The sequence below is a fragment of the Arachis hypogaea genome, chromosome 19, assembly GCF_003086295.3.
Source record: "Arachis hypogaea cultivar Tifrunner chromosome 19, arahy.Tifrunner.gnm2.J5K5, whole genome shotgun sequence".
NCBI classification, from domain to species: Eukaryota; Viridiplantae; Streptophyta; class Magnoliopsida; order Fabales; family Fabaceae; genus Arachis; species Arachis hypogaea.
In genome coordinates, this window is record NC_092054.1 from 98381988 (window position 1) to 98388047 (window position 6060).

The following is a 6060-nucleotide window of genomic DNA, read 5'->3' on the forward strand; positions in this document are numbered from 1 at the left end:
GTTTTAACTTTTTTTCAAAATTTTTGAAAACTCATGCATGTGTTCTTTTTTTATCTTCAAGTTGTTCTTGTTTATTTTTCTTGTTTGATCTTTAAATTTTCTTATTTTGTGTCTTTTCTTGTTTTTCATATGCATTCTTGAATTATTAGTGTCTATGGTTTAAAAATTTTTAAGTTTGGTGTCTTGCATGTCTTTCTTTTCTTAAAAATTTTCAAAAATATGTTCTTGATGTTCATCATGATCTTCAAAGTGTTCTTGGTGTTCATCTTGACATTCAAAGTGTTCTTGCATGCATTTTTGTTTTTATCTTAAATTTTTATGTTTTGGGTCTTTTTGATGTTTTTCTCTCTCCTCTTTAAAATTCAAAAATAAAAAAAAATATTTTTCCTTTATTTTGCTCATAAATTTCGAAATTTTGAATTTATTTAGTCAAAAAATTTTAAAATTTAGTTTCTTATTAGTCAAGCCAAAATTTCAAATTAAAAATTCTATCTTTTAAAATCTTTTTCAAATTTCTTTTAATATTTTTGAATTGTTTTTTAAAATTTGATTTTCAAAATCTTTTTCTTATTTTTATTTCATGATTTTTGAAATTATTATTAACAATTAATGTTTAGATTCAAAAATTTTTAAGTTGTTACTTGCTTATTAAGAAAAGATCAATCTTTAAATTCTAGAATCATATCTTTTAGTTTCTTGTTAGTCAAGTAATCAACTTTAATTTCAAAAATCAAATCTTTTTAATTTCCTTTTCAAATCTTTTTCAAAATAAATTTCAATCATATCTTTCAATCATATCTTTTTCAAAATTTAATTTCAAAATCTTTTTCTGACTTCTTATCTTTTTAAAATTGATTTTCAAATCTTTTTCAATTAACTACTTGACTTTTTGTTTGATTTTAAAAGTTTTCTATTTCTTATATTTTTCAAAACCACCTAACTACTTTTCTCTCTCTAATTTTCAAAAATTACTAACCAGTTTTTCAAAAAATCTTTTTAATTAATTAATTTATTTAGTTTTCAAATTTTATTTTATTTCTTTTCTTAATTTTCGAATACTAACCAATAATTAAAATAAAAACAAAAATATTTTTCTTTTATTATAATTAAAATTCGAATACTCTTCTCCCTCTCCTCTCTTTTTATTTAATTTATTTATTTACTAACACTTCTCTTCTATTTATAATTCGAACCCTCTCTGTGTTCGAATTCTTCTTCTTCTCCCTTCTTCATTCTATTCTTTTCTTCTTCTACTCACATAAAGGAAACTCTATACTGTGACATAGAGGATTCCTCTTCTCTTCTGTTCTCTTCTTTTTTATATGAGCAGGAACAAGGATAAGAATATTCTTGTTGAAGCTGATCGTGAACCTGAAAGGACTCTAAAGAGGAAGCTAAGAGAAGCTAAAGCACAAAACTCTGGAGAGGACCTAACAGAAATTTTCGAAAAAGAAGTAGAGATGGCAGCCGAAAATAACAACAATGGTGGATATGCAAGGAAGATGCTTGGTGACTTTACTGCACCCACTTCTGACTTCTATGTAAGAAGCATCTCAATTCCTACAATTGGAGCAAACAACTTTGAGCTTAAGCCTCAATTAGTTTCTCCAATGCAGCAAAATTGCAAGTTTCATGGACTTCCATTGGAAGATCCTCATCAGTTTTTAGCTGAATTCTTGCAAATCTGTGACACTATTAAGACTAATGGGGTTAATCATGAAGTCTACAGGCTTATGCTTTTCCACTTTGCTGTAAGAGACAGAGCTAGGATATGGTTGGACTCACAACCTAAAGAAAGCCTGAACTCTTGGGAAAAGTTGGTCAATGCTTTCTTAGCCAAATTCTTTCTACCTCAAAAGTTGAGCAAGCTTAGAGTGGAAGTCCAAACTTTCAGACAGAAGGAAGGTGAATCCCTCTATGAAGCTTGGGAAAGATACAAGAAATTGATCAGAATGTGTCCTTCTGACATGCTTTCAGAATGGAGCATCTTATGTATATTCTATGATGGTCTGTCTGAATTATCCAAGATGTCATTGGATCACTCTGCTGGTGGATCTCTTCATCTGAAGAAGACGCCTGCAGAAGCCCAGGAACTCATTGAAATGGTTGCAAATAACCAGTTCATGTATACTTCTGAAAGGAATCCTGTGAATAATGGGACAACTCAGAAGAAAGGAGTTCTTGAGATTGATACTCTGAATGCCATATTGGCTCAGAATAAAATATTGACTCAGCAAGTCAATATGATTTCTTAGAGTCTGACTGAAATGCACGCTCCATCCGGCAGTACTAAAGAAGCCTCCCCTGAAGGAGAAGCTTATGACCCTGAGAATCCTGCAATGGAAGAGGTGAATTACATGGGAGAATCCTATGGAAACACCTATAATCCTTCATGGAGGAATTATCCAAATTTCTCATGGAATGATCAATAGAAGACTAATCAAGGCTTCAATAATAATGGTGGGAGAAATAGGTTTGGCAATAGCAAACCTTTTCCATCATCTCTTGAGCAATAGACATAGAATTCTAAGTAGAGCCTCTCTGACTTAGCAACCATAGTCTCTGATCTATCTAAGACCACTCTCAGTTTCATGACTGAAACAAGGTCCTCCATTAGAAACTTGGAGGCACAAGTGGGTCAACTGAGTAAAAGAGTTACTGACATCCCTCCTAGCACTCACCCAAGCAATACAGAAGAGAATCCAAAAAGAGAGTGTAAAGCCATAAACACGTTCAACATGGCCAAACCTAGGGAGGAGGAAAAGGCAGTGATTTCCACTGAGGAAGACCTCCATGGACGTCCGCTGACCCCTAAGGAGTTCCCTATTGAGGAACCAAAGGAATCTGAAGCTCATATAGAGACCATAGAGATTCCACTAAACTTATGGTTGCCATTCATAAGCTCTAATGAGTATTCTTCCTCTGAAGAAGATGAAGATATTATTGAAGTGCAAGTTGCTCAGTATCTGGGAGAAATCATGAAGATGAATGCCAAGTTATTTGTTAATGAGACTTGGGAGGATGAACCTCCATTGCTCATCAATGAACTGAATACCTTGGTTCAACAGAAATTAACTCAGAAAAAACTGGATCCCGAAAAGTTCTTAATACCCTATATCATAGGCACCATGACCTTTAAGAAGGCTCTGTGTGACCTTGGTTCAAGTATAAACCTCATGCAACTCTCTGTAATGGAGAAACTAGGGATCTTTGAGGTACAAGCTACAAGAGTCTCACTAGAGATGGCAGACAATTCAGGAAAACAGGCTTATGGACTTGTACAGGATGTCTTAGTGAAGGTTGAAGGCTTTTACATCCCTACTGATTTCATAATCCTAGACACTGGGAAGGATGAAGATGAATCCAACATCCTTGAAAGACCCTTCCTAGCCACAGCAAGAGCTGTGATTGATGTGGACAGAGGAGAGTTAGTCCTGCAATTGAATGAGGACTACCTTGTATTTAAAGCTCAAGGATCTTCTTCTGTAACCATGGAAAGGAAGCATGAAAAGCTTCTCTCAAAGTCAAACAGAGCCCCCACACTCAACTTCTATGTTTGGTGTTGGGAGGCCAACATCAAGCTCTGAGTCTCTGTGAAGCTCTCTAAGAGCTCACTGTCAAGCTATTGACATTAAAGAAGCGCTTGTTGGGAGGCAACCAAATGTTATTTAATTATATCTATTTATTTTCCATTGTTATTTTATGTTTTCTTTAGGTTGATCATCATGTGAAGTCACAAAAACAAATGAAAAATAAAAAATAGAATGAAAAACAGCATCAAAAACAGCACACCCTGGAGGACAAGCTTACTGGCATTTAAACGCCAATAAGGATAGTAGAATGGGCATTTAACGCCCAGCCTGGCATCATTTTGGGCGTTAAATGCCAAAATGGGCAGCACTCTGGGCGTTTAACGCCAGAAATGGGCATCTGGCTGGTGTTGAACGCCAGGAAAGGTAGCAGAGCTAGCGTTAAACGCCAGAATTGGCATAGAATGGGCATTTGAATGCCAGATTGGTGCAGAGAGCAGAATTCCTTGACACTTCAGGATCTGTAGACCCCACAGGATCCCTACCTACCCCACCTCTTATTCTCTCCTCTTCACACCTTTCCATAACAGTCTTCCCCAAATACCCTTGACCAATGCCATCAATAACTCTTCCCCAAATACCCTTCACCTATCAAATCTTACCCTCTTCTCCATAATCTCTTCACCACTCATATCCATCTATCATAAAATCCCACCTACCTCACCTTTCAATTTAAACGATTTCCCTCCCAAACCCACCCTTTCTCACATGGACTCCCTCTCCCTCCTACCCTATAAATACCCTTCCTCACTACCTCAACTTTCACACAACACATACACACTACTACCCCCTTGGCCGAACCCACTACTCCCTCCATCTCATCCATTTCTTCTTCTTCTACTCTTTTCTTTCTTCATTTGCTCGAGGACGAACAATCATTCTAAGTTTGGTGTGGGAAAAGCTAAAGCCTTTTATTTTTCCATAACCATTAATGGCACCTAAGGCCGAAGAAACCTCTAGAAAGAGGAAAGAGAAAGTAGTTGCTTCCACCTCCGAGTCATGGGAGATGGAGAGATTCATCTCAAAGGTCTATCAAGACCACTTTTATGAAGTTGTGGCCAAGAAAAAGGTGATCCCCGAGGTCCCTTTCAAGCTCAAAAAGAGTGAATATCCGGAGATCTGACATGAAATTCAAAGAAGACCAAAGAGCCATGAGGGAGGAGCAACAAAGGCAAGGAAGAGACATAGAATAGCTCAAGCACTCCATAAGATCTTAAAGAGGAAGAACTAGCCGCCATCACTAAGGTGGACCCGTTCTTTAATTTCCTTGTTCTTATTTTTCTATTTTTTAAAAATTATGCTTTATGTTTTATCTATGTTTGTGTCTTTATTACATGATCATTAGTGTCTAGTGTCTATGTCTTAAAGCTATGAATGTCCTATAAATCCTTCACCTTTCTTAAATGAAAAATGTTTTTAATTGCAAAAGAACAAGAAGTACATGATTTCGAATTCTATCTTGAAATTAGTTTAATTATTTTGATGTGGTGGCAATACCTATTGTTTTCTGAATGAATGCTTGAACAGTGCATATTTTTGAATTTGTTGTTTATGAATGTTAAAATTGTTAGTTCTTGAAAGAATAAAGAAAAAAGGAGAAATGTTATTTGATAATCTGAAAAATCATAAAATTGATTCTTGAAGCAAGAAAAAGCAGTGAAAAGCTGGTGAAAAAAAAGAAAAAAATGGCAAAAAAAAGAGAAAGAAAAAGAAAAAGCAAGCAGAAAAGCCAATATCCCCTTAAATCAAAAGGCAAGGGTAAAAAGGATCCAAGGCTTTGAGCATTAATGGATAAGAGGGCCCAAAGGAATAAAATCCTGGCCTAAGCAGCCAAACCAAGCTGTCCCTAACCATGTGCTTGTGGCGTGAAGGTGTCAAGTGAAAAACTTGAGACTGAGCAGTTAAAGTCGTGGTCCAAAGCAAAAAGAGTGTGATTAAGAGCTCTAGGAACCTGTAACTGGGGCCTCTAGCAAAGCTGAGTCACAATCTGAAAAGGTTCACCCAGTTATGTGTCTGTGGCATTTATGTATCCGGTGGTAATACTAGAAAACAAAATGCTTAGGGTCACGGCCAAGACTCATAAAGTAGCTGTGTTCAAGAATCAACATACTGAACTAGGAGAATCAATAACACTATCTGAATTCTAAGTCCCTATAGATACCAATCATTCTGAACTTCAAAGGATAAAGTGTGATGCCAAAACTGTTTAGAAGCAAAAAGGCTACAAGTCTCGCTCATCTAATTGAAGCTAATCTTCATTGATAAGTTTGGAATTTATTGTATTTTCTCTTCTTTTTATCCTATTTTATTTTTAGTTGCTTGGGGACAAGCAACAATTTAAGTTTGGTGTTGTGATGAGCGGATAATTTATACCCTTTTTGGCATTGTTTTTACATGATTTTTAGTATGTTTTAGTAACTTTTATTATATTTTTATTAGTTTTTATTCAAAAATCATATTTCTGGACTTT

At 35.3% G+C, this 6060-nt stretch overlaps 1 non-coding gene across 1 annotated transcript; it reads right to left on the reverse strand.

Moving 5' to 3' along the window:
* Positions 1-1865: 1865 nt before the first annotated feature.
* Positions 1866-1973, reverse strand: LOC112780283 (small nucleolar RNA R71). Its single transcript, XR_003191130.1, has one exon. It is a non-coding gene; the product is annotated as a small nucleolar RNA R71 (small nucleolar RNA).
* Positions 1974-6060: the final 4087 nt, after the last annotated feature.